This window comes from Desmodus rotundus, chromosome 11 (assembly GCF_022682495.2).
Source record: "Desmodus rotundus isolate HL8 chromosome 11, HLdesRot8A.1, whole genome shotgun sequence".
Lineage (NCBI taxonomy): Eukaryota > Metazoa > Chordata > Mammalia > Chiroptera > Phyllostomidae > Desmodus > Desmodus rotundus.
In genome coordinates, this window is record NC_071397.1 from 25727971 (window position 1) to 25753912 (window position 25942).

Consider the following 25942-nt stretch of genomic DNA (forward strand, 5'->3'; position numbering starts at 1 on the left):
TTTTCTCATTATTTAACCTTGGCATACCACTATTCTACACTATTCTTCTATGAGTTTGATCATTTTAGATAATATCTTCCAGGTTCGTCCATGTCGTTCATCCATGGCTAAATACTATTCCATTGTGTATGAATACCACATTTTCTTTCTCCACTTATCCATCAATGGACATTTATGTTGTTTCCATATCTTGGCTTTTGTGAATAATTATGCAATACACATGGGAGTGAAAATATACTCTGGAATCTTGATCTCAGCTCATTTTGGTATATACTAAGAAGTGGATTGCTAGATTTTACAGTAGTTCTATTTTTTAAAAAAAATTTTGAAGAGCCTCTATACTGTTTTCCATAATGGCTGCACTATTTTACTGTTTCATATAAAATGACGAGACTCCAATTTCTCCACATGCTTCTAAAACATATTACTTTCTGTTCTTTTGATAATAGTCATCCTAACAAGCGTGACATGACATTATTTTGATCTGCATTTCCTGACGACGGTGATGTTGAGCTCCTTTTCATGTACCTGTTGACCATTTGTATGTCTTCTTGGAAAAAAAATGTCCATTCAAGACTTTTGCTAATTTTTTAGTTGGGTTCTTTATTTTTGTTGTTGAGTTATAGAAGGTTTTGGGGTTTTTTAAATGTTTTTGAATATAAACACCTTACCAGATATACAATTTGCAAACATATTCTCCATAGGTTGCCTTTTCATTTTATTAGTTGTTCTTTATGCAGAAGCTTTTAGATTTATATATGTCACTTGACTATTTTTGGTTTAGTTACTTATGTTTTTGGTGTCATATCAGGATATATCAGCCAAGACAAATGTTAAGAAGTTTTTTTTTTTCTTTTCTGTTTTCTTCTTGGCATTTTATAGTGGTAGGTCTTATGTTTAAGTCTTTTTTTAAAGATTTAATTTTTAGAGAGAGGGGAAGGGAGGGAGAAAGAGAGGGAGAGAAATATCAATGTGTGGTTGCCGCTTGCATGCCCACTACTGGGACCCTGGCCCACAACCCAGGAATGTGCCCTGACTGGGAATCAAATTGGCAACCTTTTGGTTTACAGACCAGCACTCAATCCATTGAGCCACATCAGCCAGGGCATTATGTTTAAGTCTTTAATTGCTGTTGAGTTTCCTTTCTTTCTTTCTTTCTTTCTTTCTTTCTTTCTTTCTTTCTTTCTTTCTTTCTTTCTTTCTTTTTTTGAATGGTGTAATTAAGAGTCCAACTTCATTCTTGTGAATGTGGATATCTAGTTTTTTCACCATCCTTTGGTGCAGAAACTACACTTCCTCCATTATGTATTCTTGCTCCCCTATTGAAGATAAATTGCCTGTACATGTGTGGGTTTATTTCCAGTTTTCCTATTCTGGTCCATTGATCTACATGTCTGCTTTAATCCACTACCCTAGATTTAATTACTGTAGTTTTATAATATATTTTGAAATCAGAGAGTGTGATGCTCTGAGCATTGTTCATTCATTTCTTCATCATTTTAAGATTTTTTATGGTTCCACATGCATTTTATGTTGATTTACTATATCTATAAAAAACACTGTGATTTTGATGGAGAAAATATTAAATATGAACAATAATTTGGGTAGTATAGATATCTTAATGATATTAAGTTTCCAATACATAAATATGGAATGTCATTCCATTTATTTCTATTTTCTTTAATTCCTTTCATCAATGTGCTATCGTTTGCAGGGTACAAATCTTTCGCCTCCTTGGTTACTTTATTCTTTTCGATGTTTGTTTAAACAGGGTTGTTTCTTTAAATTCATCATTAGTGTATAACAAGTATTTTGCATATTGTTTCCATCTTTCATTTGTTTATTAGTTCCAAAACATTCTTTTCTAATGGGACCTTAGGGTTTTCTGCATATAAGATCACGTTGTTTTCAAACAGGGATATATTTACTTCTTTTCTAATTTGGATGGCAGTTTGTTTGTTTGTTTTTCTTACCTAATTACTCTGGCTAGAACTTCCAGCACTATATTTGATAGAAGTGATGGTGGGAGGGCATCTTTGTTTTGCTCTTGATCTTTGAAGAAAAGTTTTAAACATGGCTGCATTGAGCTTTGGGCTTGTTATATATGTCTTTTATTATATCAAGGTACACTACTTCTACAACATCTGTCCGGAAAAAGTCTAGTCATTGTTAATATAATGAGAATGGATTGCACAACATCAATGTAATCTGGCAGCTAAGGAGAGGGACTGGAATTTGCATGTGTGAACAATGATGACTTCACGGTACTAGTCAGTGGGGGAGAGTGGATGCTGCTGAGTGAGCATGTGTACTGTGTGGACATTGCACTCAAAATGAGCAGGTAGAGCAATGAATTTGCGTCACATTATGCATTAAGCTTGAACATTCCTCCTCAGAAACTCTTTTCAGATGATTCAGAAAACTTTTGGGGATGATACAATGAGTGCAGCACAAAGAAAAGTGTGGCACAAATGCTTCAAAGATGGTTCAAGAAATTTTTAAAAGTGATCCACGTTCTGGAAAGCCTGCAACAAGCAGAACACCTGAGAATATTGAATATGTACAGGCTGCAATCAACAAAGATTGGCAATTGACAGTGAGAGAAGTAGAAGCTGATCTGAGCATTCCAAAAACTGTGGTGTCTGAGATTTTGATGCAGGATCTTGGCATGCAATGTGTTCTGGCACAATTTGTTTTGAAGCTTCTGCTACCAGAGCAGAAAGAATATTGTACTGCAGTTGCTAACAACTTGATTCAAACTGCTACCAATGAACCGGATTTCCTCCAGAAGTTGTAATTGGAGATGAATTGTGGGTCTATGCTTAGTCTGGAAACAAAGGCCCAGTCATCCCAATGAAAGTCGCCTGATTCTCCATGTCCAAAGAAGGTGTGGCAAAGTCACCCCAAGTCTCAGCAAAATCAAGACTATGTTAACTGTGTTTTTTTATTGGGAAGGTGTTGTGCATCACGAGTATGTCCCTCCAGGACAAACAATTAATAAGGAATTTAACCTCAGTGTTCCTCATCGGTTTAGAGATGCAATACAACAAAAACAGCTGCAGCTATGGGCAACTGGTGACTGGCAGCTTCACCGTGACAATGCACCCACTCATGCATCAGGTCTCGTGCAGTCTTTTAGTGAAACATCAAATCGCTCAGGTGAAACAGTTCCCCTGGCCCAGGTCTGGTGCCCTGAGACTTCTGGCTTTTCCCAAAACTAAAATACCCATTGAAAGGGAAGAGATTTCAGACCATCATTGAGATTCAGGAAAATATAATGGGCAGCTGATGGTGATTCCAACAAAAGATTTTGCAGTGTTTTGAGCAGTGGAAGAGGCGCTGGGAGAACTGTGTGAGTTCTTGTGTGTGTATAATTTGAGAGGGATGGAGGCATCATTGTCTATGTACAGTGTTTCTTGTATCTTCTTCAAGAAATGTCTCTTATTTTTCATAGTGGATGGCTGGATACTTTCTGGACAGAGCTTGTATACCTATTTTGTTGAATTTTAATCATGAGTGTTGATTTTTGTCTGTTCGGATGGTTGTGATTTTTTTACCCTTCATTTTATTCATATTTTGGTTGAACCACACTTATATTCAAGGAATAAATCCCACTTGCTCATGTTGAATAAGGTTGGCCTAGTACCGTGTTGAAATGTTCGTCAGGAATATTGAACTGTGGTTTTCTTTACTTGCAGGGTCTTTGCCTGGCTTTGGTATGAGGGTAATTTTGACCTTGTAAAATAAGTTTGGATGTGTTTCTTCTTGAATTTTTTTGGAAGATTTTGAGAAGTACTAATAATTAGGAATAATTTAATAGAGTTCACCAGTAAAGCCCTGTTGCAAGAGAGGAACACAGAAACAAACATGTAAAGTGACTAAATGGATAAAAATATAACAACCGACCAAGAGACTTGTCTTAGATTTAATTAAACACATAGGCTGAAAGTGAAGTCATAGAAAAGCACAGTACTTGCAAAAGCTCAATAAAGGAGTAGAAATGGCATTACTTATATGAGACAAAATATGCTTTTAGTAAAAAATGTCACAAGAGGAAAAAACAGATTGTATAATTATAGAAGATTTAATCCATGGGGAAAGCACAAATGTATGTTTTACACACTTGACTAGGAAATTTGTTTACATTTAAAGTAACTATTGCCTGTTTGTTCATTGTTTTCTGTCTTGTTCTTTTGTTCCTCTGTTCTTCTCTTGTGATCTTCCTATGTGTTTAATTGATCTATTTAGTTATATCCTTTGATTCCTTTTTATTTTCCTTTTGTGCATCTTCTATAGGTATATTCTTTTGTGGTTACCATAGGCTTACCTAAAATATCTAATGATTATAAAGTCCTACTCTTGTTTTAACCTTCACACTAAAAGTAAACAGGGTTTACACACCAATATTATAATATTCTGTATTTATCTATATATTTGCTCTTATCAGGGAATTTTGTAATTTCATATGCTTTGTTGTTGCTGTTTAGCATCCTTTCATTTCAACTTAAAAACTCCTTTGAGTATTCCTTTTAAAAATACATTGTCTATTTATTTTTAGAGAGAGGGGGAGGGAGAAAGAGAGAGAGAGAAATATTGATGCAAGAAAGAAACCTCAGTTGGTTGCCTCCTGTACACACCCTGACTGGGGACCAAAGCCCCAACCCAGGCACATGCCCTGACTGGGAAACAAACCGGGGACCTTCCGCTTTGCAGGATGACACACACTCAACTGAGCCGCGCCGGTCAGCGCTCCCTGGAGTATTTCTTTACCACAGTTTTAGTTTCAATGAACTCTCTTTCCTTTTGTTTGCCAGGAAAAAAATCTCTTACTCTTCTTTACTGTTGAAAGACAGTTTTTCCAGGTATAGTATTCTTGTCTGGTCAATTTTATTTTTTCTTTTAGTACTTTGAATATGCCATCCACTCTCTCTGGCCTTCAAGGTTCCCGCTGAGAAATGCACTAATAATTTTATGGAGACTCTCTTGCACATGATGAGAAGATTTTCTCCTGCTGTTTTCAAAATTTACTCTTTGTCTTTGACTATTGTACCTCAGTGTATATTTTTTGTTTTGTTTATTGTGATCCTTTGGGCTTCATAAATCTGGTGTCTACCTTCCTCATCTCCAAGTATGGAGGCAATATTTTTTAAAATAAGCTTTCCACAGTTTTCTCTCTCTATTCCCCTTCTAGAAGTCCCGTACTGTGCATCTTTGTTCATTTGAGGTATCTCACGATTTCCTTAGGCTTCCTTTATTCTTTTTAATTTTTTTTCTCCTTTTTTTGCTTTTCTGATTGAATAATTTGAAATAACTTGTGTTTGAGTTTATTGATTTTTTTCTTTTGTTTGATCAAGTCTGATATTTAAGCTCTTTATTGATTTTTTTTAGTTTTGTTATGATATAATCCAGGTCTGAAGTTCCTGCATTTCTTTTGCTTTCCATCTCTTTGCTGATATTTTTTTTCATGTATTATTTTCCTGATTCCATTTAGTGGCGTTACTCTGTTCTCTTATAACTCATGAGCTCCTTTAACATGATTATTTTCAATTTTTTAGGCATTTTTAAATCTCCATTTGTGTAATTTCTATTACTAGAGATATATTTTATATGGTTTTGTTGCCTCATATTTCCCTGATTGTCCCTGTTCCTTGTAGATTTGCATTCATGTATGCACATTTGTAGAAAAAGATACATCTTTCAGTGTCTATAGACTGGCTTTGACAGGGAAAGATCAACACAACCAGCCCAGCTAGAGATTCTGAACACCTCTCAAGTTTTTTTCTATGGGCGGTGTGCTCCGCTTCTATCTCTTCTTCCTGGGGGAGAAGTCTTAGGGTTATGTACCTTCTATTTTTACAGAGCTGTGCTTGCCATAGGAAGCTGTCACTTCTTTTCCTGAGGGCAGTGCTCTGAAATGCTGAGGATTTTGGGTGCATGCACCATCCTCTTTCCTCCCAAGGGAGAGGTCACGGGCCAAGGTAGTGTCTCTTGGCACTAAGCTGTGCTAACTTGGGAGAGGGGCTGAAGTAGGTAAAGTGAAGTTGTTCTTCTCATCTGTTTCATTTGTTCTCAGTTTTGTGTTCACCACAGGTGCTACAGCTCCAAGTTGGAAGTCTCATTTTATTAATTCATTTATTTTCATTTATATAAAATACTTTTAATTTTCTCCTAAAGTCACTCAACAGCAGAGAAAAAGCATGGCACAATAAAAAGAAACCCAAAACAGAGTTATAGCTTTGTTTCCTTTCTTCAGTTTAATGTTTAAAGAAATAGCAGACGTGTTATGTTTTACATAAATAACTAAAATGAGCAAAGAAGCATCTACTTGATTAACAAATGAATTTTCTCTGTTGCTCATAAAGGTATTTTAATCCTTATGCTGTTGTTAAATCAGTGCTGCTATTGGAGGACAAGGGCTAGGACTTCCTACTCTGCATTCGCTTTGAAGTCACTCCCAATGCCCTAATCTTTGAATGCTGCTTTCCTTGACTTCCTAAATCATTGTCTTGCTTTTGGGTTGCTCCTTCTCAGTGCCTTTCACATCAGTGTCTCAGTGCCTCATACTTTGTCTTGACTTTAAGTGCTACCACCCCTCCACATACTGTGCTAAAAACGGTTTTCTTCTAATCAGGTTTTCTTCTTGAGGGATGCCACCAGATCCCAGGAAGTTAATAGGCATATGACAATTATGACAAAATGAATACTATATACTTTTAAAGGTAGAGAAAACATTTGACTAGTTGTATTCCCAATCACACGCTTATCAAGAGATAAATTTTATTTGGCAATATCTGGATCAAGATATTTCCAATGCACAATAAAATTATAAAGGGAACAAAGGATGAAATCAAAGGAGGCTTTGAAAAGTTGAACTGGTAATTACAGGATTAATGCCTCACTATTTTAAACTTAAACTCACTACGAAATAGTTACAAAATTAAATACATTTCATTATTGTATAAGCTTGTTTAAATGTTCAAAGTTCAAACATAAACCTTCCAAAGGGTTTACATTTGATAGCATTAAGCCGATATCTTTGGGGAGTTGTTTTTATTGTATTTAAAAAATAATTTGGAATGCAAAGAAGAAAACTCCTTTACCAGATTTCTTCTGGAAAACAAGGAAACAGTCGATAATATGGGCACACTACAAATTCAGTTAATTACTGAATTATTCAGCTCTATAAAACTAAGCAGGTATTACTCAAAATTATAAAAAAAGACTATTAAATAAATACTGTAGTATTTTCAGAATAATTATTCAGCTTTTCATAACACTGTTTTGAAATAGCAATTTCATTAATAGATTTATTTCCCAAATTTATTTATTGGCATATTAACCATGAAGTTATTAGATATCAGGTGTTATTCTAGAAAGTGGAGATAGAATAATGATCCAAACAGATAAACACTTATCCCTTCCTTGAGCTTACATTTTGATGGTAGAACACAGAAATAAAAATAAATAAATAAATAAATAAATACTTCTTGTTATAACTATTACTACAATATGAAGTAAATTAGATAGAAACAACTATTATGAGAGAAATAGCAAAGAAAATGCAGAAGTGCCTGGCTGGGGACACAAGCTTTATTTTCACTGTGGCCAGGAAATACCTAACTTCACAAAACGAGTTGGCAGTGTGACTACCAGAGAGCAAGAGTAGAGTGATAATGATGCCATGAGAGATGGAAGGAGACCCGACTATGCAGGACCTTGTCGGATATTTTAAGGGCTCCTGCTCCCAGTAACAGAGGCAGCTGCCCAGCAGAAAGGTTTAGCTGAGTGACACAATATGATTCACATTTAAACAGAATCTTTCTGCTTTTGGAGGCAAAGACAGGGTTAGAGTAACTAATTAAGAGAACATGTCAGTAAACCAACCAAAGATGATGGTATTGAGAAGGTGGCAATAAAAAGTGTTAAGTGGTCAGATTTTAATTATATTCTGTTGATAGGGGAAACGGGATTTTCTAAGGGATTCATTTTAGATGTAAGAGAGGAGAAAATTCAAATATAAATGCAAGCCTTTTGCCTTGACAACTAAAAGAATAGATTAATTATAATCAAGGTAAAGGTGGAGGAAGAAATATAAGGTGTTTGGTCTATGTTGAATTTAAAATGCTAATGGACATTCAAGAGAATATATTGAGTTAGTGATTAAATACAAAGGAGTGATTGGTATGCAAAAATATTTCTGATGATGAATATTTGGGACTATTTACATTGTAGATTTTTAAGAAGATATTAGCCTGAAGAAGAAGACCAGGGAATGAGAACAGAAAAGTGATAAATTAAAAAAGCTGTGTTTTGTCTTCTTCTCCCGTGTCAAAAAGTTTAGAAGATAAGGAAGTATGAATAAAGGAGACATATGTTGGAATAGCAAATGTATAGTGTCCAGGTATCCAAATAAAGACGATGTCTTAAAGAGCAGAGAAGAACCAATGTTATAATAGTCACTAACCTTGCTTAAGTGTCAGTACTTTCCTCTGCAACCCCAGGAGTTGTAACATGACTCAGTGAATTCTAAAATGATTTCAAGCCCAAACAAGTTATGAGAATCATGAAGATGTGAGTTACAAAGGAGGCAGTGATTCAACAACATTGCATTTTCATAGACAATTGATTTTAGTGCTGTAAAATTGTGAATTAGAGAATGTTTGAGGCTGGAAAAATCCCAGAAATAATTAAATCACATCCAAGCTCATCATGTTAGAAATGAAAGTAATAACACCCCATTAGTTTCAGTGACTATGAAACATCTAAAAATTTGGGTCATCTTATAGGCTTTCAGGGACAGATTTATTACATTTTCTAAAGATAAAAATAATAGAAATATTTCAGAAGTTGTTATGAGAAAAGGATATTTTTAATGAAAATTATTACCAGAGGGAACTTCATAATGACTTTTAAAATCTGAAAATACACCTACTTTCTACTTTAAATAGACCTGAATTTGTCTTGTCGATTAATTTCACTTATTTTTAATTTTTGTTTGGCCCAGAGGGAAAAAATAACAAGTTGAAATGCCAAGTTTTGTTTTAATTTGACACTCAGACCTGAAACACAAATTACACCTCCTCTTCTAATCATTTCAGGAGTTCAGACAATGATATCACAGACTTCTATTTCCCATTGCCTTTCTCACAAGTCCTCTTGAAAATCAGACTTTCAACCTAATCCTAGCTGACTTCATCATCTTATCCTTAAAACTGGCCACTTCGAGCACATAACTCTTCAGTGAAAATGGAAAAGGGTCAAGTGGCTGGGGATTACTGTGGATGGTTAGGTGCTGAGGGTCCTTGGGGGTCACGCTTTGTTAAACACTGTGGGCCTTGTTGAGAACATCAACCACTATCCAGAGACGGTGGGAAGCATGAAGACTGTCACATAATATTTTGCAGATGGAAGGGGCAATATTAAAAACAATATATTTGTGGCATTTTTCAAAATTTTCATGAAATTTTACACAAAGAAGCAAACTCTTTTTAAAATATATCATGTTAGAGTAGCTATGTAGAGCCCAAATTTCTCCCCCTCCTCTTTCATTTGCTGGGTGATGCACATACTCCTAGAAACAGTGGCATGTGCTGCTCCTGGAATCTGGAATGTCCCCTTAATAAAAAATCTGTATCAATAGTTCAAGCCTTTATTTGTAGTCAAACCTCTGTTCTCAAGTGTTTCCCATCTGAAATAATTCAGGTCTCAATCAAGTTGTTCAGGGAAAAAATGTCTCGGTTGTCAAACAGAACTTAGTTCTTGGCTGACAACCTTTTCATGCTGATATCTGCATTTCTAATGGGAAAAAATGGTTTGGGTTTTGAATAAATCACTGCTTGAACAGCCTTCTGGAACAAATTAAGTTCAAGAACCGAGGTTTCATTCTATTTTACTTATTTTATTCCATTCAAAAGGTTCTTTTTCTTTTCTGTACTTTTATAACTCAATTATATCATTAATAGCATGCATAATATTTATTAAACATATGTTCTTGGAGGCTAAAGAGGTAATATTCTACAAATTTTGCATTCTACATGTTGTTAGGTCAGTTACTTGTATAATAAATTAATTAATAAATTAGCATCACATCTGAAGCTAAATGCACTCAATTTTATGTTTAAATAATGGAAATATTCTCACTGATTTAAGGTAAAATTGAAATACAAATTCTTATATGAATGTATTTCATTAACTGATTAGGTTATAGAGCTATAAAACAGAAATTTACCAATATTTTTGAAATGTTACCTATATTATAAAATGCTGCACTTATGCTACAATAAATGAAAATACCAGTGTAATCTTAATTACTTATGAAAGTGAGGGCTTAAAGGGACTTAGAAGCATTTTGGTAAGTCAAAGACTGTGGTGCTTAACATGTTACGATTTGTTATTTCTGAGTGCCATTTGCACTGAATTTTAATTGAGTTTTGATTTATATATCTAAGTATAAAATATACATATATGTATATATCATAAAAGCATACATACCTCATTAAAGGCTAAAATCAGTAAAAATTCACAGTAAATATTACATAAAACTTTTATAGTCACTGACAGAACGGCTGAGAAGTAGAAAGGGGGGCACAGATTAAATTCTCAATTAAGTAGAAAACTGGATGAAAGGTGCATCAGATCTCTATGTAGTATTTCTTACAACTGCATGAGTATCTACAATTATCTCTAAATAAAAAGAGTAATTAAATATGTTCGCCAAATACAGCATTTCAGTCAAAATGCTTTATAACCAAGAATACAAAAAGTCTACCAAAAACCAAAAACTATAAAATCATAGGGATATTCCTAAATCTGGTAATGGATGTTTACTAACAATGAACAACACGTTATTTTTAATGGTGGATCATTATAAACATTTTCTTTTCAAATCAGGAACAAGAGAAGGAAGACTGCAATCAATGCATCTATTCAATGTTGTACTAAAGGACTGAGCCAGAACAATGTAATGATAAAAAAAGAACAAATTATGTTAGGATTGTCTTTTCGGTCCTCCCCAGTCCTCCCCAACACTTTTCATGTAGGGATACGCAGAAATCACTAAAGGAATCAAATCAGTATCTTGCCACAATTGCAACCCATTTGTGACACAGCAGTATTCCACAATTGTCTGTTCAGTGTTTCCCAGCACTTTTCATCTCAGGGGATACACAGAAATTGCTAGAGGAATCAGATCAATATCTTACCACAATTGTAACCCATCTGTGACAAAGCAGTATTCTACTACAAGTGGTTAATAGATCCTGTTCTATTTTGTAAAACACATTCTTTTGGAAGAAAGTGTTCACTTAGTTTACAGGATAAAATATCGATGTACAAAATAAATTTATTACATACATTTAACAAAATAATTGGAAAAAAAGATGTTTAAGATACATATGGAAATAATTATAAAGCTCTTTTATAAAATCAAAAAAGTACTTAAATGTAGAAGTAGAGATGGATACAATATTTAATATTTTATAGAAAGTATCCTACCAAAAGTTAATCTACAAATTTAATAAATTTCTAACTAAATACCTACAACTTGATACTGAAAGGTAGAGTCAGGAAATGCCAAGACAATTTTGTAATAAGAAATGATGGAGAGAGATCTTACCAGATATTTAGAGCTGTAAACTTTATAAATCTACAATAATAAAGAAAGTATGGTATTTTGTTATAAGATTGGCTAAAGATTAGTGGCAGAATAAAAAGCCTGGGTAAGCTTAAAATAAGGGTGAGAAAACAGTTTCATTGATCTTTTAAGCAATTTCTTGATCTACATTTTACTGTATACTGATATATTCCAAACACTCCTCAATTCTATGGAGACAGTCTTCCGAGATGAAATATGATTAGAATGTTTGCCAGATTCAATAACATAACTGTACTTTGACCAGTCTTGGAGATTTGGAGCTTTATAACACTTGCTAGTATGTAAACCACCTGGAAGGGCTTCAGTAAAAGAAAACTTTTGATCTTTACTTAATATAATTTTTAAGCCTTTCAGGAAATGAATATGTCTCATTTGGAAAATGTATGAAAAAAAATACACACACACATATTCATTCCAGAGAAGAGTGGAAAATATGATGTAGAAGAATGCATTCTTATGATGTCTTTATATCTTTTACACTATAGTTCACATGTAATTTTCTCTACTCTTGGATGAGCTTTTCCCACTTCTCCAAAAGCATCCTTGCTAAGCTGATACATAAAGCTGAAAGCTGTTATTGTATTCACATATATACTTGTGTGTTGGGAACCACCCTGCCTGGTTTCAGAGGCTGTAACCCCCCATGGTTAAGGCTGAGTCAGAGTTGGGACCATAAGCCACTAAGGAGACAAAGCTTGTCTCCCTGGCAGAAGTGCCACCTCTGCCCACTACACCTTGCTTGGCCCTGAGTTTGGCCAGTTAGCCAAAGACGGGTAAGAATCCTCAAGGGAGGATCAACCTAAGACAGGCTCTGGTCACAAAAGAGGCCCGCAGGGAAGGACTCGGGGGGCTGTGGAAAAAGGGGGTGATGGACCCTCGCCCCTCAGCTTTGAAATAGCCTGAGTCCTCATTCTGTCTGCAAGAAGTCTCCTAATCTCTTGGCTGCCTTACTTCCCTTGCCTGACTTAAGCCTGAAGCAATAACAGAGGGCAGTGCAGTCCTGTGCTGGAAGGGGCGGATTCCCTGGGGAATCAGGCCTAAGAAAAATACATACATTCCTGTGAAACCTACTTAATTTGTACCCTCAGTTTAAAAGATAAGGGTCCAGACCTGAGATGAGTCTGGCGCCTAAAGTTTTATGGCCCTCTAACTAATTGGCTGTAACTCAGAATAAGCCCTCAGAGTTCTCTGTAAATCATGTATTGTTTAACCCTTACTGGCTGACAATGATTGATGAGCTTTATGTGTATTCCTATGTGAATGAACCTAATAAAAGCCTCTGGAGAGAGAGGCTCTGGGCCCTTCTCCCCTTGAGAGAAGCGGCCACCTTTCCTCCCCAAGCAGATCATGTCTTGGTAGTCTTTTTCTTCATCTGTGGCGGACCTGGGGGGGCTGCGTTAAAGCCCCCCGACACTTGTGCACCGGAAGTAGTTTTATTTTTTTTCATTTCCTCTAAATAGTTCATTACATTATTTTACACTCCTTTGCCTCACAGGAAGATAGACGACAATTGCCTTCAGGGCAATTCTTGTGCATTTACGTAGCCACAAAACATGTAAGAAAGTGTTTAACATATCGCAGGAACTAAATACATGATTTTGAAAGAATGATAATATTAATTGTTTACATTACTAACAACTTGTTTATTCATATTTTTGAGCCAATGAGCAGTACAAATGCATCCTTTCTCATATTTTTGCCACATACTATTTTTATTCACATTATTATGTGTGTCAATGTTTAATACATAACATGATATTAGCTTTTATAAGATTCATTCATTGTACATTAGTCTTTAGCACATAAACTTTTATATTTTATATCACATTTAACATTTATATTTGTGTAAGAAACTTCTACTTTTTTAACATTTTCACACTCTATTTTGACATCATATGTATTTATTATAAATATGTTTTATTTAAGAAAGTCCATGAAGAGATTTTTCCAAATTACTAAAAGTCTTATTTCAAAATACACATGAAAAACATCCTATTTTAAAACTCATGGGTACAATGCAATAGGATAAAAAAACTTACTAGGATTTACTATAAAATGAACTAAACTAATTTAGCCCTTCAACAGTTCTATGTACTGGACAGACTACTGCAGACCAAAACTGTTTAAATTCTGTTATACTTTACATATTTTGAAAAATTACATTCCTATAATTACAATGAATAATATCCTGAGGAACACCATTTCTTTTCCTTAACACCATTTAAACATAGTATCTATGAAATAAGATTAAGTAAGCAAAATAAATATGTGAAAAAAGGTAAAACTGGAAGAAACTAAATATACATGTAGCCTAAATTCTCTTGTTTGTAGAGAGAAGGGCCCTGAGACCCAGAGTAATGAATTGACCTTTGCAAAAACATTCGGAAATTCTATTTCCTGAATCCTGCTCAGGCAGAGTCAGCAATGGTCTAGCAAGACCAAGGCAAAAGTCATACATGAAGCTGTCTAAGTTAAATATTGAGTCTGAAGTTAATCTTCAAGTTAATTCCTGAAACTTTCTCCTTATATTCATATGATCAGCAGAAATTTTTAATAATTAATCTAAACTAGAGAAAATAATAATAATAGTAATAATAGATTTTAATAATATTCATAAAAGTAAGAGTTCATATGTCTGGGTCTGAAATTTAATAAACGTGACTCCATTAGAAGACCACTAATTCTATGTGTATTATTGAAAATTGTGTCAGAGCCCATGAAGCCTACTCACACGAAGAGAAATAAATGTTGTGCAGCTTAGTGAAAAGGTCAGTTGGGGAATGGGCTGGATTTGAACCCTCTCAAACAACAACAAGGTAACTGACTTTAAGCAAATTATTGAATATATCTGACTCTTTTTGTTTATAGAAAAAAGAGAATAATACCACTTAGCAACATTATTGTAAGTTTTGAAGGAGATAATTTAAGAAATCACATAAAACCTGAATACCTCTGATATTAACATTAACATTTTTATGTTATATAGAAAATTTCACAAAATGTCCTCTATGAGTCCCTGTATATTAAGGAAATCATTTTTTCAGGTAATCAATCTTAAGTCTTCTATGTTAGGACTTTCTATTCTAACCAATATTAATATTTTAGCATAATCCTTGTTAGTTTCAATTATAAAATGTTTAGGTATTGAGCCTATTAGATTATTTTTCTCAATCCCTTTGCTTCAAAGCAAAGTAATAACATATAAAATATAAAAGTATATAAACTATTTGATTACATTTATACTGAGGTGTCAAAACATTATATATATGCATATGATATATATGTGTGCATATATATTTACATATATGATATATACAAGGGGGCGCCAAAACACTGGGAATTATCTTCTGGAGGGTGGGCCCCTTGTAGTTCATGCCTCCCCCACTAGGTGAGTGTTCTAGGAACCCGTCTGCATCAGTGTACTAGCTGGCATTGTTGTGAGGGACTGTGTTTGACTTCAGAGTCTGTTTTAAGACATTTTCAGTGATTTTGCCCATTTCATGATGGGTGATTTATGAGCACACCTGCCCACGCTGCACTGAATGCACACCAGTTTTCGACAAAAAAAGGCATGACCCCCATGCCCCACCCTCCCCATTCACCCATTCTCATCTCGAGTGACTTCTTTTTTTGTTTCCCTGGTTGAAAAAGTCCTCAAAGGAAACTTTTTGCCAGCATGGAAAAGGTGAAACAAAAAACAGCAGAAACACTAAAAGACATCAAAATTGACGAGTTCAAAAACTATTTTGAGCAATGGGGAAAAAAATGTCTCAATAGGTCTGTCTATAGCATCAAATGGAGAGTACATTGAAGGTGACTGAAGTTAAAACATGTAAGAATAAACACATATTTTTTATAAATAACTCTATTTTTGGTCCCCTCCCTTGCATGCTATATGCCATCAATATATCCCTTCTCTTTCTGAATAATATATTAAATTATCTCCCTCTTTACCTGTCTTCTCTGGCTCATTACCTGTCTACACCGAAGGCCTATCTTACTTAACATTGCATGTTCTGCATTTCACTTGTATTTTAATCTGACAAACAACCTCAAGAATGAATTATACTTTAGGAATTGAAAATGAATTTAAATCCTGCCAAATCAGTAACTGAAAAGTGTCTATCACTCTTCAGGTTTTTTATATTGTTGTTAATATTTTGATCATTATATGTATTGTTTCTTTGGTTTCCCCTAATAAGAATCCATGGGTCCAGTTTCTACTATCCACCATGTTTAAGTATTTCATTTTTTAAAGGTTTTATTTATTAATATTTAGAGAGAAAGGAAGGGAGGGAGAAGGAGAAGGAGAGAAAGATCAATGTGTGGCTGCCTCCCACATGCCCCCAACTGGGAATGTAGCTTGCAACCCCGGCATGTGCCCTGACTGGGAATCGAACCAGCAACATTTGTGTTGCAGGTCGGTGCTCAATCCACTGAGTCACACCAGCCAGGGTAAGTATTTCTCATAACTTAATCAACTATGTGGAAAACAATCACTTTTATTAATCTTATGTATTAATCACATAGAAAACATCTAAGGCTTGCTTTTCACTAGCCCAAAGTTTAAGTAAATTTATTATGAATTCATAATAATATTTTCTATTTCATCTTAAATTTCCTCATAATTGTATAAAGAAAAGTATTTCAATATGTAATTTTACCACTCATTTTTCATGATAGCATAAAATTCAATTTGCTAATATTTTTAACACTTTCAGCTTTTAATTCTTTTTGCTTCTCTTGGTTTTCTCTTTGGTATGAATTTAGATGCACTTAAAATTGTGTTTTTAATTAGAAAAAATTTTCCTAGCCAGAGGGGAGTGGGGAGGGGATAGTGGGGAGAGGGGTCTATAGGAGCTACTATAAAGGACACAAGGACAAAATCAAGGGGGAGGGTAAAGGTGGAGGAGGGAGGTGGGACTGGCTGGGGTGGGGTGGAGGGAAGGGGAGAAAATGCAGACAATTGTAACTGAATAAAATAAATAAATTAATTAAAATAAAGAAAAGAAAAAATTTTCCTGACACAAACATACATTTAAAAGGACGGAAAAACTGCAAAATTATAGGTTGATCATGTGAGGGACACTAAGACACAGCCTTAAGAATTCAGCAATAAACGAAGAAAGTATTTTTATAAAATATGTGCATTCACATAGAAATATCACGTCATCACTACATATATGCCCACCTCTGGAATATTTACATTAAGTTTTGTTTATTCCATCTACACTCTGTGAAGTTTATTTCTAAGACATATTTTTAAAGAAGTTACCTTATTAATTGCTTAAAGGCCTGAACTCTTGGCTATCATAATTTTATGACATGATTAAACAAAAATTTACAAAAATCTCCCAAGTAGCTTATAATACCATAAGATTTAGAATTACTGCCCATAATGTAGGCAAAATAAAAGCTTAGGTACAAAGCAGTAGTAGAGTTGGAAAACTTACACATAGTATAAATAACAAAGTTTTACCCTCAAGGGTTTTGAAACAATCATGAAGCTGTTTTTGTTGTTGTTGTTGCTCCAAAGTAACCCTCTTTTAACCCAATTATCATCTGAATCATCAAACATATATCAAATTTATAGTTAATCTTTCATTAAAAATATAGTAAAATATGAGATAGTATGTGAATATTGAGAAATGTACACTTAGAGCAGCAGTTTTAGAAAAACAATAAAAATGTAATAAACTTATAATCATAACATGAATTTTTCTTTAGCAAAGTAACATTCAAAAGTTATATCTAATTAATACTTTTCATCCAGTAAAATTTCACCAGGTAGAATGTTTAAAGTATATTAACTACAACCAGAAAATTATCAAAACCAAAAAGGATTTTCTAAATCTGAAAGTCTTAATACTAGTTATTGAATATATATTTATAAATATATAAAATATGTATTTGTATAAATATACAAATATATATAAGTATATATATTTGAGTGTCTATATACATTTACATATGTATTTATATATATACACATATGTGTATATATTTATATATATTTGAGTGCATATATATACATTTTTATATATAACTTTTGTGTATATATATCATATAACTTTTGTGTATATATATCATTTTTATATATAACTTTTGTGTATATATATATATCAACTTTTTTAATGTTTTGACTTGAAGAGGTACCATTCTCTGTATACATGACTGATTCTTTGCTATGTAGACAGAGTTGAACTCAAGGTAAAACTGAGAAGTATGCTAGCTGTTTACAATGATTAATGGCAAGAAAAGATACCAGGCATCCAAGAGTTGAGAAACTATTAACTTGAAAAAAAGCTGAAAAAGCCAGAGGGAAATAATAAAAAGACACACTAACAAAAGTGTAGTGAAAAAGCAAGGCACTGTTCTTGATTGCATTTTGATGTACTCCTGAATCCATCCTAAACTGTCCAAAGGTATTTTAAAGTGGTGTCCGTGTGGTCTACATCTAAACTTGCCTAGGAAACAGAGCAAGGAACTAATACATCATTACAGAAAAAATTAAGAAATAAGACATGAAACATAGTAAATGCATTGTTTATATTTTGGGGTATAGAAAACCTTAAGAACATTTAATTCTTAGAATCTCTAAAGCTTTTTAAAGTTAAAACTTTTAGAGAAAAAGGCCAAATGAAGACATGCTAATTATGATATGTATAGCTCTCGCATAATATTAGTTACCAGTTATTAAGCACTGCCTATGTTCCAGAAATTTTCTTAGGCTTTTACAGAACCTATCTTTATCCTCAGAACATGCTGAGCAGTTACGTTTTTGCTTAACTTTATAAATATTTTGTAGATATCATAAATGTTTTAAGCTGAAGTACAGAAACACTAAGTACTTTTTAAAGGTAGCACAAATTAAACATTGAATCACAATTCGAATTGGTAATTAAACTTTGTTTTATTTACTTGCTTAGATCATCTGTATTTCCCAATAGTATAATATTTGTTAAGGTAGGTCTCAGTAGTATATTTTTACTACTTAATATCCAGAAGCATGTACAGAACCTGACTCAGTAAATAAAAATTAAATATGCATTTAATAAAACAACTTGAAAATCTCTTTGTCTATTGTACAATGTTAGTCATTTCTTTCAAATAATAACAAATTATTTTGATACTATTTTCCCAAACTATAAATAAATAATTTAGTCCAAGGGGCTGGCTAAGAACCTAAATTGAGCCCTGGCTGGTGTAGTTCAGTGGATTGAGCGCTGGCCTGCCCACCAGACCAGGTCCCCAGCTGGGGGCGTGCGAGAGGCAACCCATTGAAGTTCCTCTCCCACATCAGTTTCTCTCCCTCTCATTCTCCCTCCCTTCCCTCTTTCCAAAATATACCATAGATAAATCTTTAAAATAGAACCTAAGTTAAAATGAAAAAAATCAGGGAAAATTAAAATATTGACACCTAAAAACATTTATAATCTTATTTGGGTCTACATAATTTATGAAATGAAATAAATGTAAAACACTATCCTTAGATTTTCAGTTTCTTTTGCAGTTTAAAAAATTATCATATTTATTTAAAAACATGAAATTCAGTATAGTATAAACAGTTTTATATTTTTCTGTGCAGTTCTCAGATATAAAGTGATATTTCTTTCAAGGCAGGAGTCTACTTTCCCAAACCTAACATTGTAACATATCTTCCTGAAAATTTCATTTGCTAATTTTTTGCATATATTTATTTACTCATTCCCTTGCTCCCTCGATTAGTTTTCATTAAACATTCATTGGGTATATAATAAACACATACACCTTTAACTACACCGAAGTCTCCATATGCAAAGATAAATACAAAATAATTCATTATCTAAAAACAACAGCCTGAAAACATGTAAACCACACAAACAGGTGTACACGTAGCATTAGTGGAATGTTCTGGGTTTCATGCACGTGGAGAGGGAAAATAAGTAATGAAACACGAGGGAGGCAAGTAACAAACATTTTTGTGGAGAAGCAAAATGTGGGCAGACATTGGAAAAATGAGCTAGTTGCCTAGGGAGTTGACGAAAAGAGTAGAATTTCAGGAAGGGGTAATGGCTTATCAAACCCCGTGTTAAAGACAATAGGATGTTCAATTTGCCTGGGATGCTGAGCATGTGGACTAGAATGGCTGAATCTAGATACAGTCAAGTCAGATTCTAAGTAGTTTTTAGTATCGGCAGTACTGGGAAGTTGAGCCATTCTTTGTTGTCCATGACAGTTTTTGCAGGATGGTGAAGATCACTGCCCCACCCTTGATAAATTCCAGTAGCTCTCCCTTATCCTTGCAAGATTTCAAACTAACCCCTCCCTCACTCCAGTCACCACTTCGACAGATGACTCCTGTGGGAATTGTGGTCCCGCACACATACATGCCCCATGCCACTGTGGAGAGCTGAAGAATTTGGATAGTATTCAGTGGAAATGATGATAAAGATGGTAGTTAATTAACATGACCACGTGTGAGATCACTTCTGACATCATACCACAGGATTGTATTATGCTTTATAATATTGAAAGCATAATTCAAATATGTGATAAGTAGTTGAAAGGTAAGAGAAAATGGAAATCATCCTAAATTGTAAAAACTTTTATTAAGATTCATTAAGAATCTTGTTAGGGAATGTGCTGGCTTTCAGGTTATGAGAGTTCAACGCTTGTTGATTGCTACATCACTCACATGAAGCTGCATCTGGGACTATCTTTATTTTATTGATGATTCTTCATGGTACTCAAAGATAAACATGACAGGATATTTAATTCATGTACATACATATTTGTAGGTATGTATGTAATTCATGTACATGCATATTTATATGTATGTACATGAATTACATACATACTCACATACTCCCACCGACTCACACACACTGATGTATAAAGCCCTCACAAATATAATACAAATAAAATTTTAATCTCTCTGAAATGATTTTTATAAGTTTTCATACCCTTTTGGCAATTGTGAATACAATGTTTTCAGTAACTGCATTGTGAAAACAATAACAACTTATGCCCTGATGAAAATAGTGGTCAAAACAAACTTAGTTATGTCTCAAATTATTTCATTCAGTGAAACTGTGTGCACAACATAGGATCCTTTCAACATCGTTAGATAATTTGGCCCAAGGCACATCCTGCTTATGTCTTCCGCGTTGTGACGTGGGACATCGTGCGTAGTGTTTAAGGTCTGTTATCAGTGATGGAGCTCTATAACAGGTTAGAAGGTTAGAAGACATGCACCTCTTTTTTCTTCAATGTTCTGTTACATAGGTTTTCTCTTTTCTTTTCCTTTTTTCTTTTATTTTCCTTTTTCTTAACTATCTGGAGAAAAGTGAGCTTGACTCAGTGCCATTTGCTCTATTCTGTCATTTCAACTCATCATTAGCATTTGACTGGCAATCATATGGTGTATTATCTGGAAGCAATAGAGCTTGACATGCTAGTTAGAAACAACAGTTCTGATTCAATGTTAGGTTTGTGAATTTGATTTTCACCTTAGGAATCGAACACCCACATCCATATGCACCAGTTAATTCGTTCCCAGTGTGTTTGCATTCTCTCATAAGCTCTGGCCTAAGAACAAAAATAACCTAGTCCAAAAGATTCTTGGGACCATCTGCTCCACTGTGCCTTATGAGACTTCTGTTGTTTTTCTTCACTAAAGCATGGTTTTGGTGATGTTCTCAATGATGTATTGTTTTCCTCTCGTTATTTTGGCTTTCTTTCTGTAAGGAATTTGAGAAATGTCTCCAGCTGCCTACAGCTTAGATAGCCAGTTATACAACTTTAGCCTATTGGGTGCATATGGGATATGCAAAGGAGTTTTTAATTAAAAAACTTTCAGTTATCAACTCATAAAATAAAATAATTTCTTACAGGATTTTTCTGAAATTTCATAACCATAAAAACGTATTGAGTGGTTAACCACTTTCTCAACCGTCTCCATTCGTATTGTAATGTGTGCAATTTAAAACAAAGCAATGGACAACAGTGTAGCGATTGCAGTGGGGGAGGGGAGAAAGGGGGATAAATGGTAAGGGGAGAAAATAAAATAAAGTAGAAAAAGAAAATGAAGAAAGAATGGGGAGGATATTGCAATCAGGGATGGTGCCTTACTTTAGACTGTCCCTAATAAAATTGCTATTCTACCACAACAAAATAATAGTAATAGTAATAATAAAAAGAAAAAATAAAATGAAGCAAGAACAAAACTAAAACTAAAGTTGATATACATTGTAGCCTATAATTATTAACCATTGAAAACAGAAAAAAAGCCACTTATTTGAATTTCAGTCTTTATTTAGATTCAACTGTGACATAAAATCAAAAGAAATATAAAATTCAATCAAATAAACAGAAAACACTTGCAGAATCTTGTTCAAAAGCAAAGACACAAAAAATAAGCTTTTCAAAGAATGAATTTTGTGTACTTCCTGTCTTTATTTTCCTCAAAATATTTTGTTTCTTTCGTCTTCTCTTCTCCCACCTCTAGTCCTCTATTCTTCCCTCTTCTGCTTTGAAGTAACTTTCTTTCTTTACTTATGCCTGTCTCTTTCTTGTTTTTCTTACAGCCTTTCTGGGGCCTCTTTCTCATTTTAGATGCTAATTAGCACTCTCTAATTGAATTTTAAAAGCTGAGTATTATAAGTACTTTAGCACATCACAAAATTCTGTGATCATAGGCAGATTTCAAAATAGTTTAGTGTGTAAAATACAAGATGCTAAGGGCTCTACTCTCTTTTAAAGAAAGTGTGAAAGAAACAGGGTATGTGTCTAAATTTTACAGTTATTTTATTTTCACAGTGCATGTCTAATTCTTCCATTCTTACATAGTTTGAAAACAAACCAGGCTTTTATTGGTTTCTGGTGTGTGTGATTACTGTATTCAGAATCCTGGCCTATTAGCTCCTTTAAGGCACCACTTATCACAGATTTTAAAATATTCACTGCAGATTCTGCTATACATATGCCCCATAGTTTCTTACAGAATATCAAATATGAATAAATATAGTAACAATCCTAGGTCTAGGGGGAAGAAGTGACCATTCTTAGGGTACCTGATTTTATGTGCCATTATTTTTTTCCAGTTAAACTGTATTTATGAAACATTATAGGTTGGATTCTGTGGGGACCAGCTGCTGAGGCAGAGTTTCATGTGTGGGAGGGAGGAGGGGAGGAAGTACCCAGATACAGGTAGAAGTGGAGCTCCCTAAAGTGACCAGAGCCTCTGCTGACACAGGGATTTCTGGAGCTGAAAATGGCCGATCAGAGTGGTCCTGCTTAGAATGGAAATGGCTGGGCCTTTGTCCTCCCTCCATTTGAGAGTATCGGATATGCACTGTCTTGTGAAACAGTGTGACCTTTATCAACTCTTTCAGCTGAAATGCTCTCTGAGGTGGCCACCTGCTGAGGCCTGCCTGTCCTCAGCACTGCCACCTAGCAGCTGGGTCCCTCCTTGAGTGACTTGGGTGATGCATCTCCACATCCAACACCTAAGAATATTTTAAACCTCTGGGTTTTTGCTGATGAATTTTGTTAAAAAACCTGATATGTTCCTAGCTTACCATTGGAATGGAAATTTTTGGTACACTCGAAATTCACACTTCTTTGGTATCTCTCACTTAAAAAACATATTTTAACTTTTATCTGTGGGTCAGATACTTTTGTGCATACCTGGTTTTTGTTGACAATGTTTTTAAATATTTTGCTTTTTTTATTCTTGGAAGTTCTTATAACTATTAGTTATAACAGCTAAATTGTTGTTATTATTCATTCTTTACTTTTAATGTGTATTTTCTATATTAATTTGAAAAAAACACTTCCATATAAGTACTATAGTCAACTCTGTATGAGGAATAATAGGGCCTTTAATTCTGGCACAAAGTAGACAAAGATAATAAAGACATATTTATGGTGTTTATTAGCATCACAATTTAAACATAAGGATAAATGAGAGAATACTTTTAATAATTTTTATGTACCCCCCACACATTTTGACTATGTTTTAACCATATTTTAATTCAATACATTTATGTAATGAACAAACTTATTACTTCCACTAAAATGCATGAATTGGCACCCCAGTGTTATATCTCTGATACCTTTTTGGCAATACCTAACAATTCTTCTTTCACTACAGAAAATAAATATGTGAATAATAATTTATCATTGATATTTAGAGTTATAGGAATATAATTTTTTCATAGTTTAATCTCAAAAACCCTACTTTTTCATTAAGTTAAAGAGTTTATTCATACAAAATAGGCTATATGGTTTGCTAACATATGGTCATTTGAGTGTTAACCCTGTTGTGAGTTTTCCCATTGCTGCCTCCACAGTGAGAAAGTTCTTATAATTAGCATTGCTTCTTAACTCTTAAAAGGTAGATAAAGAGCTCTACCTTTTCTTCCTTTTAATTTAAATGCATATTTTACCTTTATAAAGAATAATAATTTCAAATCAACTCTTCATATTATTTTAAAATTTACTTATGAGTATGATATTGATAAATAAATTATTCATAACAATACATTTAAAAGAATCTTACATTTTTTACCTGTTTAAATGTTTAGAGGAAAATAAATGGTAATGGAAAAAATACAAATAAAACTTGTTTAAATGATTCACAGATAGAGAGGCTTACTAGTCTGAATTTTCAATATATATGCCATCCTTAATAAAATTTACTACTAATAATTTATCTAAATATCATGTTTATAACAATGTCTGAAAACTAGTGTAAAATTAACTCTTCTTAACAAATAAGTAAACAAATAAATAAACAGAGTATGATAAACCTTGTCAGTAATAAAAGTGACAAGTCAAATTCTAAAATTTAAGGAGTATTTTTATCCTTTTGATATAAAACAATCTATTTTGAGTATAATAAAATAGAAATCATTAAAAAAACAGAAATAAAAACCTAAAAAGATGTTTTACTAAATTAAACTTTTCAAAATTAAATGAGATAAGCCAATATTGAACCAAATTAATCTGCTGGAAATAATTAAGTTTCTTAGTGTATATCAGACATGTTTATATAAGCCACTGAGGCAAGATTAATTACATTACAGCTTATAATGTATTACCTCACTCCAGATAATAATATGTAATTAGTTAAATTCGCTGGACATGCTCAACTTTTATTCCTAATTTAAAAATTATTATATAATTGAAACTGACATCTGCCTACAGTCAAAATGTCATCTGGAAGTTTTCCAGACTACTAGTGGAGTCAATGAGCATCACCCCAAGTCAGCTCTAAGGCAAGCGCTGCAGTGAGAAGCCCTATGTGCCATTGTTGTTTCCTAAAGCAATTACATGTTAGCAAGTATCATTCCTGGTCTAAGATACTGTAAGACACTGGTCTTATACATGTCCATGCAATAAATTGTACTTGAATGTATAATGTACCTGGCCCCGTATCAGTAATCGTAGAAGATCTAGATCTCCTGGGTCCAAAAATGAACAACCATCCACTGAAACATGAACAAACTCTAACAAGCAATCAGTCTGATGATGGGCAATTCAATAGAGACCTTCTTTGAAAGAAGAATTTGAAGCATGTCAAATCACATCCAAGATCCCCAAGGCCTTCAAAATAAATTAAGCTACAAAGCCCAGGAAATCTTTATGGATATGCAAACTGGGATTGATAGCTTGGTCATTCACATTTTTCCAATTACATAGTATAAACACAATCTGCTATGATATAAACTAAAAATGCAAAGAACGAATTTTCACAAACATGTTTGGTATACAGGGATGAGTCAATGTTTAAAGCCCATGTGCATACATAGTGCACATTTGAATACTCAAGCAAACTACACCCACTAATTGCACCATTTACAACAACTGACTAGTAAGTTTATATACAATTTTGCATCTATTAAAATACCATCAATATTTTCATTTATGGATAAAAAACTTAGGCACAGCTGATTTTGAAACATTTCTGACTTCAGAACTATTGAAGACATTAGTACTGTTTACTCGTATTTCCGATTCTCTTTCTCAGTACCGGAGGATAGATAATAAACCTCTATAACTCCTTGAGGTTAGGCATGGCCTTGTGATTGGTTTTAGCCACAGAAATTGTGCGAAGAGGGTAATCAATTGCCAGTCATAGCCTTCCTAGGGCTCTCTCTCCATGTAACAGCAAAGATGGTAGAGTGGGAACACAAGGCTGGTCTATGCTTTGCTCTAGAATGTTAGCTAAACCTGAAAATGGGCTTGTACAAGTAAGAAGTAAATCTTTCTTGTTCTAAGTCCCTGCTATTGTGTGTTTTATTT

General features: G+C 33.8%; 1 protein-coding gene across 1 annotated transcript in view; it reads right to left on the reverse strand.

The window, feature by feature from the left end:
* The window catches only part of EYS (eyes shut homolog), a 1562674-nt gene that overhangs the window by 1329813 nt on the left and 206919 nt on the right, over window positions 1-25942 (reverse strand).